Here is a 12,098-nt window from a genome sequence, read left to right on the forward strand (position 1 = left end):
TTTTTAAAATAGAAATGTTTGCTTAATGAACCAAAAACCCAAAGTAAAACTGACAGTGTTTTGATAATTTTGAGATGTATTGTAAACACTGTGAAAAGACCTGCCTTCTTGTTTAAAGCTGCACTGATCAATGCATTGACCTCTGTCTGGAACTGCATTAACCTCTTGCTACATTGAAGAAATGTGAGAGCTCTGCTATTTCTCTTCTTTAGAAACTTTCACTAAGATATGAAGCCTATTTTGGCAGGTTGTGTTATTTTCATTCTTACTCAGGGAAGACAGAGCCATGTCTGTTTGTGCATGTACTATATAAAGCTACAGTTTGTGCAATCCAACATAAAATGTAAACGAAGAACTGTTTGAAGCACTGAGACTCAAAACAAATTTGTGTGGTTCTCACCAGCAGGACTGGTGCGTAAATTATGTGCATCACTGTGCTATTCTCAGTAGACTGCATGCATTTAATATTTAGGGAGAGAAACTCTACTTACTTTGCTCCCTAATGGACTCTCCCAAGAACATGAATTTTTATTTTGGTTTGATCAAACCAAACAATGTGGATATTTAAGCTAGGAAGCCCTCTGTAATTACTGGATTCTAGTGGCCCTCTCTCTTTAAATCTGGACATTTCTTTTAAAAATATTGTGATCGTATGTCTCTTACCTTAAGAAAATGAAATAGTGACACAAATCCATTAAATGAGCTGTTACAGATTTGGTTACCTTAGTTTCAAGTCTCAGTAGGGTTTTCTTAAATCATTTTCATTTGCTTGCAGCTACTGTACCATAGGTTGTCTTTGCTGATTCTATTCTTATCACTTAAGAAGTTTTGAGTTTTCATGATTTGAACAGGGAGCAACAGTGCGAGATGATATCAGGAAGAAAATGAAGGTCATTTGAGGTATCGCCACGCCACTTCTCAGTAACTCTCTACTAAAAGGCCACTTCTGGGGCATCAGTTGGTAGTTGACAACATTTTGTTTCTAACAAGCAAATATGAAGTCAAGTCATTTACCAATAGGCTTTCGTTTCTCTCACACCTAAGTGCGCTGGGGCTCAGGTAGGCTGGATTTGGCCGCACAGCCCTCCTTCTGTGGGACTGGCCAGGCATACTCTACTGTCTCTGCTCCTCACGTGCTTAGTCTGGGGCCCAAGCTGAAGGGAGAGCCGTCATCCAGAGGAAGCTGCTGTCATGGCAGTAACAGGAGGCTGAGATGCAACCTGGAAGCGAATGAGGCCTCTTGATGCCTTGGTTAGGAACCAGCTCACTATCGCTCATGCCCACATTCCTTGAACTCAAGCAAGTTTGAAGCTGAACTCAAAGGTCAAGGAAGTACAGTTTTTATTGTTGTGGGAGGAACTACAGCGTTGCCCAGAAAGAGGATGTGAAGTGGCAGTAACAGTTCAGGCTGTCACTGCCAGCATTCGCTGACTTTCATGATCCTAGGTCTAGGTACGTAGGGTCCGTGTTAATTATGGCAACCCGAGATTCTTTGGATATGTTGGCTGGAATAGTAGCAGTGACAATATAAGATTCACTCTTCAAAAAAAAATATTCAAACGTTAAAATTCATGACTCAACCAGAAATGTTGAGCATAGTGTTAACTATTGTGTATCATGGGTATTTTTGTGTTAAATGGAGAAAGAAGGGCCCCAAAGAAATAATGCTTATTTTCATTCCCTTTGGCAGCCTGAATTGTCCATTTACCAGCAAAGTCCTTCTAGAGAAATATTTACTCTTGGGGATTAAATACTGTTTTATTACATGGGAATCGCTAAAGCACAAATATGGTTTATGTTATTTTATTCCAAGATATCTCAAAGTTACCCTTACCTGTTTTTAGTTTTTATGTTTACCATTTCTTAGCTATATAAGTAGATATAAAATGGTTTCAAAGATATCCCTAGTGGTACATCACATGTAATGAAGTTAAGATATTACTAATGATACAGAATGTTTAATTGTGTTATTTAAGGAGGTACAGCTACTCACTACATCACATGGCTTGTTAGTGGTACTCATTTGCCTGACAGGGTGGGGTTAGCTCCAGAAGCTTTCCTCAGTTCAGTCCCAGATTCTCTGCGGTCCTCTGGAATCTTCTCCCACTCTTTTTCCTTTTCCACTATAGCTGTTAAATGAAACATCACACTACTGTTTGCTTGTCAGAGAGTATCATGACAAAAATGACCCATCATTTGTTGAACCAGTAAAGCAGTATACTGAAATATTTATGCCCAAAGTATGAAACTGATTTCAAAAGACCAGAGTCTATTCATGTTAAACATTTTCTTCCATGAGCAGTTTGCACACATTATCATTCAAAGTGTAATATGAGAAAACCAGCAAAGAAGCTTAGCTTATTTATACATTTCTAGTATTAAATGCAGAGTTTTTCTGCTCTGAGGGATCTAGGGTTATATAGCTAAAACTACTAGCCATCTTTTTATATGTTTCATCTTCTTAGTACAGCTCTTACAAGTCCCTCTGTGAAATATGTACTCTTACACAATGAACAAACTCTTCTATGTTTTTTTCTGGCAGAAATTCTGGAGCAAAGCATGTGTTCATAAGATCAGAGTTCTGTCTTGCTCTTATTAATTTTCTCAGCCAGTCAGTACTGACACTCACCTGGTCTCCACCACTGTAACCATACCTCCTATCACAGTATTAAAAGAATTATGGAACAGTTAGTAAATAGGAGCTGTCCTGAGCCCCTGAGTACCCTACTTCGCTCTTCATGGTGCCTCTAGTAACCCCTCAGTTTTAAGAATATGGCCACAAAAAGGACAACACTCTCTGGCTTTCCAGGGGTCTTCAGGATCTTTCCCTGCACAAACTACGTCAGGCATCTATGGTGACTCAGCAACTCCTATGCCATACCAGTCTTAAAGATCTTTAGTATCGTTCTTGCAGCCATGGAGAGAAAATGTTTAATGGTAAGTGTGGTCTAAGAAAGGAAATAGCAAGAGAAAGATTCAAGTACAGGAAGTGGTGAGGTGGCAGTGAGAGTCCCAGAGGATGTGAGCACCACCCTTGAAGTCAGGCAGACTTCAGTTCCTGTCCACATTCCATCACTTAATAACTGGTCCCTGTTCTTGCTAGGAATTCAACCCACACAGCAAGCCCTAACTTCTTTATCTTTAAAATGAGCATGATAACATCCATTTTTTTTTTTGTATAGGATAATGTTGGAAATATGAGATAATACTTAAAAGTTCTTGACCCTGGGGTGCTTGGGTGACTCAGTTGTTTCGATGTCTGACTGCTGATTTTTACTCAGGCCATGATGTAACAATGTGGGGGTTTGAGCCCCACATCAGACTCTGCACTGAGCCTGCTTGGGATTCTCTCTCTTTCTCTCACTCTGCTCCTCCCCCACTTGTTCTCTCTTTCTCTCCCTCTCTCTCAAAAAATAAATGAACAAACATTTTTTTTAAGTGCTTTACCCCATTGTAAGCAATTAAGAAATGATGCCATCTCTAGTCATCACTGTGCTCAATATAAAGGACCAAGTAGAGTTTGCATTCTCATACTCCTGATCTCTCTCCTTCAGTAACTGACCTGAAAACACCTACTGGAACCAGCCCTGACAGCGGAGGGGCTTCTACTTGGTGCTAAAGAATTTGGCATCTGAGGCTGATAGAACACAAAGAAAATCCTATTTATTTCTCCTAACTTGCTACAGGGTATTGGCACACTGGCTGTCTGTGGGTAAACTTAATATCTTGATTAGCTCTCCTGAGAATGCCTCTGGAAACTGTTACATAAAGTGGGAAGTGGAAGACTGGCTAATACCTACAGTGGCTTCAAAATAGTCTGCAGAAGTCTGGCTTCTTGAAATTGGAAGGTGTTTGTTACCTTGACAACTACAGGGAGCACAAGGCTGGGTTTTGAGTGACTTTAAATTCTTTTGCAATTTCTTATGGGGATGGATGATTTGTATGTCTAATCAATGAATGGCAAAGACATTTAATAATAAGATTAATGGAGCTCACATAAAGCTTTCTGTACACGAGGACTGACGGCATGGCTTCCTTAGAAATGCAGTTAACATTCTAGAATGTTGGTCCCAAGGAGGATCAAAACCTTCTTTAATACTAGTTGGATTCCAGACTGGGGGCATAACTGTATGTTTAGTTGTCTCTGCTATATGGTCTCAAAATCTGGACTAACCCTGAACACTATGAGGAAGATTTTTTTTTTCTTTTCTTCCCCCTAATTGTTGATGACCTGGATAACACTTGGATGACTTCTACACCTAGTGCTTGCCCTTAATAAAAAGCAGTCCTGACTATGCTTTTACTGTAGGCTAGCAAACAATGAAAACAAGTTTTTTGGTGTCTTTGTTCTCCTTGAGGAAATTCTGGACTATCCTATTCCCTTCCGTAATGTTCCTCACTTTCTACTCTCTTCCTGTCTTGGACTGATTTTATCTTTCTAATTCAAGATCATACTTACTCCTTTTGGTCTGACTATATATAATGCACACAAATCTCAGTGAGTAAGCATAGAAATGGACTCTCTTCATTCATCTATAATTGAAATTATTTTCTTGGATGTTGTATTAATTATTTATTGTTATGTAAAAAAATACCCAAAAACTTAGTAGCCAAACAACTGACCCTGATTATTTCATGCCATTGATGAGGGTCAGGAACCTCAGAGTGCCTCACCTGGTGGTTCTGCTTCAGGGTATTATGAGATTCTTGGGCTTGTAGTCTCTAAGACTTGACCAGGACTGGAAGATCCACTTCTAGGTTCACTCATGAGGCTGTTGGCAGGCCTCAGTTCCTTGTTACACAGGTCTCTCCATAGGGCTGTTCTCTCACCATCAAAGCTGGCTTCCTCCAGAGTAGGCAGTGAGAGAGAGCGCATGAAGTTCTCTTATATAACCTGATCTCAGAAATGATGTAACTGTCACTTAGACTTTTGTCTGTTGGTAACAGAGATCAACCCAGAAATGATGTGGAAGAGGTCTATAACAAAAGTGTAAATGCCAGGGGGTGAATCAGAGGAAGGCCACGTATATTTTCCCTCCCCACTTTGCCAGAGTGTAGAAACTTAATGGAAGATTCCCCTTAACCCTCATTCCTGGAGTTGTATGTGAAACCTTAAATAGCAACAAATCTAGGGTTATTGTTGTTGTCTTTGTGGTTATTGTTTTAAGAGGGTGGGATTAAGGATGCAGGCATATCTGGTCTTTCTTATTATTATATATCCATCCTGCAAATTGATGACAAACTATAATAGACATTGCTAATCTATCTCCCACTTAACATCCAGCTGGGGTATGATGTTTGTGTCCCCAAAGATTGGTTGATCTAACTTTCAATATATTATGACACTCTTAAGCACCCTTTATTCCAGATGGAGGGTGGTGAGGATCTAGACCTGCTCTGTCCAATATGGTAGCTACTAGTCACATGTGGCTATTGAGCTTTAGAAATGCAAGAGTCTGAATTGAAATGTTCTGGAAGTGTAAAATACACAGTTATTTTGAAGATTTTGAAAACAAGAATGTGAAATATCTCAAGGGCTCTGTGTTGATGACTTGTTGAAATAATATTTTAGACATACTAGATTAAATAAAACATGATATTAAAATTTCATGTTTTGGGGGCACCTGGGTGGCTGAGTTGGTTAAGCATCTGACTTTTGATTTTGGCTCAGGTCATGATGTCACGGTTTGTGAGATTGAGCTCCTTATGGGGGTCTGTGCTGATGGTGTGGGAGTCTGCTTGGGAGTCTCCCTTTCCCTCTCTTTCTGCCCCCTTTCCACTCATGTTTTCTCTCTCTCTCTCTCTCTCTCTCTCTCTCTCTCTCTCTCTCTCTCAAAATAAATAAATATTTTTTTTTTAAAGAAGAAATTCCTTTCTACCCAGTATGACAGTCTGAGGTGTCGCTCCTCAGGTTGTATTTGGTCAGAGTATATGGATAAGAATTTCAAGGATCAGATTCAGGTAAGAAGAATCAGAAGACATTGCAGAGTCTGAGGGCAAAGGTATATATAGCAGATACTGATATATTAAAAGTATCTGCACTCATGATTCCATAAACACTGACTTTGCCCCTAATGTGAAATTACACTGAGATGGGTTCCACACCTTCTCCCCAAGGTGTCCCAGTTATGAAGTCCCACTTGACTGTAGCAGTAACCAGCTTGCTAACATACCTTGTGCAAGATCTCTTCTCTTCCAGCTCCCCTACTGGTAATTCCTGTGATTACTTTCCAAACTCCTTTTACAAATCACTCAATCTGATTTGTAGGGTCTGCTTCTAGAAAAATCCCACCTAAGATAGCATATGTATATGATATGTACGTGTCTGCCTGTGGGAGTATACAAACACAAAGAGAGACAGATTGTCCTGTGTATCTCCGGTTAATGTGTTCATGGCTAAACTTGACACAATAATTCTCCATAACTGTTTTCTTACTATATATATTTCCTTTCTCATCCTCTAGTTCTACATTCATGTCACATCATTCTGTCCTTGGTAATATCCTAACTACTTCCCCCAAAACCATGTCCTCTGGATGGCTCTGTTCACAAAGACTTGCAGTTGCCAAGTTGGGCCAGATTCTAGAAATATGGGTCATATGTGACAGTCTAAAAGTTTTTCTTTTAACATCTGTTGAAAGGAAAACCAGTTTTCTTCCTCTGAAGATAGCATGAGAATGACACTTAACCTTCCAGCATCCTCATATTGTGACAAGTTGATAAGTGCTCTATTTTCACCCTCCTATTTTCTCCATCATAAATAGGTACCAATTTGTAACCCATGTGTGCAGTTTCATCTAGAAGCAGGGAAAAAGGAACACTGTCCTATTTTCGCTCAGCAGGGCAAGAGCATTGGAAAAGATAAAGGTCAGAGTTACCTACCACAAATGCATCTGGATGATGGCACTCACAATACCAGAATGTGTTTTTCTGGGGGAACATTGACCTTGTGACATACAAGTCGTGTTGTCTCGGAGTCTAGGTTGCCTTAAAACAAACACAGTGATAATTACAATGGAGAATAATAATGGTAGAGAATTTACCACTTCTCATAGCTAAAGTATTTTCTGAAACACTTTCCCAAATATCTTCTCTTGATTCTTTCAGCAACATTGTGAGGGAGGCAGCAAAGTTATCATAGATATGCTGGTGACTTCTTAAGCACCACAGTGATACCCATTCAGATCCTTGCAATAGCTGATTTGTATAACCCAGTTTTATGAGCATAAGGACACAACCAAGTCCAGTGGAATAGATAAAACTGCTACAAGGAATCATCTGATGCTTGAACACCCAGTATTTACAACATTAATTTCCAACAGGGACTTGAATATGACCCCTTGCTTAACTTCTCAGTCAATGCATTCATCCTTCCCACCAGCCTAGAACTTGATTTTGAAAGCACTCTGGGTAATAGACTTCTTGGTTTGGTCCCAGGACTGCCTCTGGGTATTGCCAGCAGTTGGAATCCTTCGTGGATATGGCATAGATTTTCAGTGTAAACCGAAAACTGATATACAAATAGATGTCTTACTACCACGTCATGGTTTCACCTACTACGTTGGAAACATTACAAAGAAATCAAAGCAGAGATGTAGATGTAGTGGGAAAACAGCGCTGTCAGGAAGCTAAGTTCCATTTATAGGAATTCTAAATAAATGGTTGGTCAAAACATAGAATAAATGGAGAAATGTAAAAAGACGTTGATATATCAGGTGAGATGGGAATTGGTGTACCATAAAAAGCCATGTTACCAAGCAGGGTGAGGTCTTGACCAGAAAATCAAGATGTTGGTCAACATTCCTGGTGGAAGTATTTGGCTTACATTTCTACAGAGGACTCAGTGTCATATTTGAATGTAAACTGTGGGAGGGCAGGACTTTGTGGATTTTGTTTCCCTCTTTTTCATCAGCTCCCACCACAGTGTCTGGCATACAGAGAGCATGCACACATTTTTTAAAAAAATAAGTGAGTACCTAAATGATCAAATGAACTTGGCATCTAGTCTGCAGTAGTCACCTTTCCATTCTGAAGCACTGATATCCTGTGGTTCCCTAGAAAGAAAAATAGAGACATGTTTTAAGGAAGGAAGTTGAACAGCCCCTTTAAATTTTCTCAAGCTTCCACTAATGAAGCAAAGGAAAATTCAGTTACATTTTGTATTTCTCAGTCAGGAATGGTCTGGCCACAGGGCTGAATTGTATGTATGTGTGTGTGTGTATATATATATATATATATATATATATATATATATATATATATATACATATACATAATATATACATATATATATATATATATATATATATATATATATATACACACACACACACACACACACACACACATACAGGGAAAATAATCCACCAGTTTAATCTGTACAGGTTTAACACAAATATCATCTCCATTAACAATATGGTACAAGAGAGAGTCTGGGGGTCATTAGAGGACCTGAAAACGCCCTGCAATGTGTTCGTGCAAGATTAGCCCTTCATTGAAAAGATGTATTCATTCTCAGTATGGCCTTATGTCAGGGTTGCTGGCCTTAATGTGTGGAACCTTTCCAGTTCATCAAGGCAAGCATGCCCAGAGCTGTTTGCTAGGTTTGAAATAAAAAAGCAAGCTGTGGTAAGCCCGAAACCTTTGTTACTATTTCTATTCCTCTCCTCTCTCTCCGTTTCCTGCTCTCTTTTTCACCCACCGTTTTTTCCTTGCTTAGTAAACAGAGCTGCCCATATGGCAAGTTGTAATAATCTTTCTCTCCCCCCGTCCCCACTCTTGAATTTGGCTTTCATTTTAATTCCAGGGAGTTTCAAATATTGGAACCGAGGCAGGCATTCTTCTCTGCTCACTACAGGCTCAACTCAGCGCTGTTTCTTCATAGATCTGAATGAATCCAGAATCAGTCTAGTGCTTGTCCAGTGTCTTGTGTCCTGTTCTTCTTCTGTCCTGTCTCTGGCTAGTCTTGAGTTTGCTTCCTATGAGTACACGTCTCTTATGTACACGTCTCTTATTTGGTGTTTAAAAATCTTGTTTAAATTGAAAATATTAGGGCGCCTGGGTGGTTCAGTTAGTTAAGCGTCCAACTTTATTCAGCTCAGGTCGTGATCTCATTCATGGTTCCTGAGTTTGAGCCCTGCGTCTGGCTCTGTGCTGACAGTTCAGAGCCTGGAGCCTGCGTTGATTCTGTGTCTTCCTCTCTCTCTGCCCCTCCCCACTCACACTCTGTCTCTCTCAAAAATAAACAAACATAAAAAAATTAAATTGAAAATATTCACAGTTTTGATTTCAATTTGACACTATATATTTTATAGCTGAATTCAAAGAGAAGGGAAAGGAAATACATTCAGGACATGCAGTCAGTATGGGAAATGTTGTGCTGCAGAATCTAGCCACAAAAACATCTGAAAACAAAGATTTAGCCCATGCTGCATGGCTGTCACCAGTTGGCAGGGAGCTTTGCCTCTTAGAGTCACTCAGAGTTCCAGGGTGACAAATGGGCCACCATTTCAAAAATTGCTACTCTAACCAGCATCTCAAATGTTGGTGGTCTCCGTGCCAGAAAAAAACTACAACTAGAGCAGTGCTTTGCAAGCTTGAATTTGCATGAGTTCACCTGGGGATCTTGTGGAAATGCCAGTTCTGATTCAGCACACCTGGTCAGCATCTGAGACTACTTTTAAAAGAGGTCAGATGATGATGGTAGTCTGGGAGTTACTTTTTTTTTTTTTTTTGGAGTAGAAGTCTAACTAAACAGGCGAGTAAATGTTGTGGCCCACAAGTACAATTTCATTAGGCACATGGTGCCTCCCAGACACGAGGGAACTGAAAGTGCGATCCCCTCAGACACCAGGAAGAGAGAACTGAAATATTTGGTAAACATCCAGAGCCATTAACATGGTTATTATTTATATAGCACAGAAGCAAAGTAAATACTTTCTTTCATGGTTTTTAAGCTCAACTGGTCATTGTATTAAAATGTTAATCAAAAAAATTTGGCAGGGATTCTCAGCACTTGGCTGTATATCAGAATCAGTAATGGGGATTTTTTAAACTAAAATATCTGATCATTCTGTGGTGGGTGTGTGGTGGGGCTTGGGTATTTGTAATTTTTCTTTTAATAGACTGTTCAAGGTAATTCTCTAGCCTTAAATGAAAAAACTGAAATGGGTTCCTAAGCATCTTTTTGAAGGTGTAGAACATAATTAAAAAGGTTTTTTAAACATTTATTTATTTTTGAGAGAGACAGAGCATGAGTGGGGGAGGAGCAGGGGTGGGGCGGTGCAGTGCAGACACAGAATCCAAAGAAGTCTCCAGGCTCTGAGCTCTCAGCACAGAGCCCAATGCGGGACTCGAACTCCTGGACTGTGAGATCATGACCTGAGCCGAAGTTAGATGCTAACTGACTGAGCCACCAAGGTGCCCCTAGAACGTAATTTAAAGAATGCTTTTAATCATAGATATCCTCCACCACATCAATGAAACACAGTATAAAAGCAGTTGTATTTTAATTATAATTGAACATCAACGTATGCCTGTGATGAGAGAAACATGTATTTTTTCCCAATTAAAAGATCTTACTTTCACCCCCCTTTTTAATTACTGTTAGTGCCTGAGGGAAAGCGTTCCATTTAGGGAGCTACTTAAATTATATATTACATTAATAAATATATAACATTTAAGTTGCTCCAATATGAAAGTGTTTTACCCAAAATACTGATTTATTTAAGCCTATGAGTAGTGAAAGAAAGAAAGAAAGAAAGAAAGAAAGAAAGAAAGAAAGAAAGAAAGAAAGAAAGAGTGTGTCAAGAAGGTCTGGAAGGTGGGAAAGGAAGGAAGGTAGGGAGGGTGAAGAAGGGAAGGAAAGAGCGGAGAGAGAGACAGAGAGAGAGAGAAGAGAGGAAAGGTAGAAGCTGGCATATGGTCCAGAGCAGTAAAGGAAAGCCACCGAGCTCAAACATTGAAATCATCTAGCATGAAATGAAATCTTAGATTCAAGTTGTAATGATTTATGAATATTGTTAGAGTGAATCTCTTTGTGCAAGTCACTTGGCCCTTTTAAAACTCAGTTTCCTAGTACTTGAAATGGAGAAAAGAATTGCCTCACAAGACTATAATTAAGCTAAGCGAGAAAAGGTGTATATCTTGGCACAAAGGCTAACATATTATTATCCATCAAAAAGGGTAGTTACTGTTTTTGTTGGCATGATGGAAAGGAGCTGCCTATAATATGGCTCTGATAGCACCACTAATAGTAAAATGTCAATCTGCCTCATTTCTTTGGAGCTCTATAGCACATACAAAGGATTTAAATTTTTAAGTTCTTACGTCATTGAACTGTGATAATGTGTGGAGTTAAGGGTTACTATTAAAGGGTACAAAAGTAGTGAAATATAGGCTAGATTTGTTAGGCCTCCCCAACACAGTGGTTTTGATGAAGGCCACACAATGATAAACAAAAAGAGTATAAAGGTCAGGGTTGGGGGAGGGGGGAACAAATGATGTCATGATGAGATCTACCTCATCTCTATAACACAGTGGTTAGGAAAATAGGTTCCTGAATCCCAAGATAGACATCTGTCACTTCCTAGCTTTGTGGCCTGGGTCAAGTTATTTGTCTTTTCTAAGTAAGGATTTCTTCTTCCATAAAGCACATGTGGAAATAGAACTACCTTAGATTGTTGTATGGAAACCAATTTGACAATAAATTTCATATATTGAAAAAAAAAAGAACTACCTTAGAGATGTGTTATGTTGTTACTTCAAAAATTGCCTGAGGGGAGAAAAAAGAGAGGCTCAAAGAGTTTAGGTATGATGTCACACAGGTTTTGGGTCAGCTTATGACCAAGTCAGCCTTAAGTTTTCCTCAGGTGGACTAAACTCTAGATAGGCCTCTTCCTCGCTCTTGGCCCCTGACTTCCCTTTTCTTGGGGAATTTATGTTAGAATACTTCCTACTGTAAATTCTTTTGATGGAGCAGCTCATGGGAGACCAATTTGACTCTGTCAAAACAATTAGAAAAACTGGATACAACTTTAAAAAAATCTGATTGGTAAGGTCAGATTGCCACTGAGGCAAATGGGAAAGAAGAGAGCTCA

General features: G+C 39.4%; 1 long non-coding RNA gene across 1 annotated transcript; it reads right to left on the minus strand.

Annotated features, from left to right (window-relative positions):
- Positions 1-1,462: 1,462 nt before the first annotated feature.
- Positions 1,463-8,134, minus strand: LOC131490855 (uncharacterized). Its single transcript, XR_009251240.1, has 5 exons — positions 7,977-8,134; positions 6,883-6,987; positions 4,675-4,977; positions 1,994-2,129; positions 1,463-1,539 (listed from the first exon to the last, which is right to left on the minus strand). It is a non-coding gene; the product is annotated as an uncharacterized LOC131490855 (long non-coding RNA).
- Between the last annotated feature and the right edge of the window lie 3,964 nt (positions 8,135-12,098).

The sequence above is a fragment of the Neofelis nebulosa genome, chromosome 12 (genome assembly GCF_028018385.1).
Source record: "Neofelis nebulosa isolate mNeoNeb1 chromosome 12, mNeoNeb1.pri, whole genome shotgun sequence".
Lineage (NCBI taxonomy): Eukaryota > Metazoa > Chordata > Mammalia > Carnivora > Felidae > Neofelis > Neofelis nebulosa.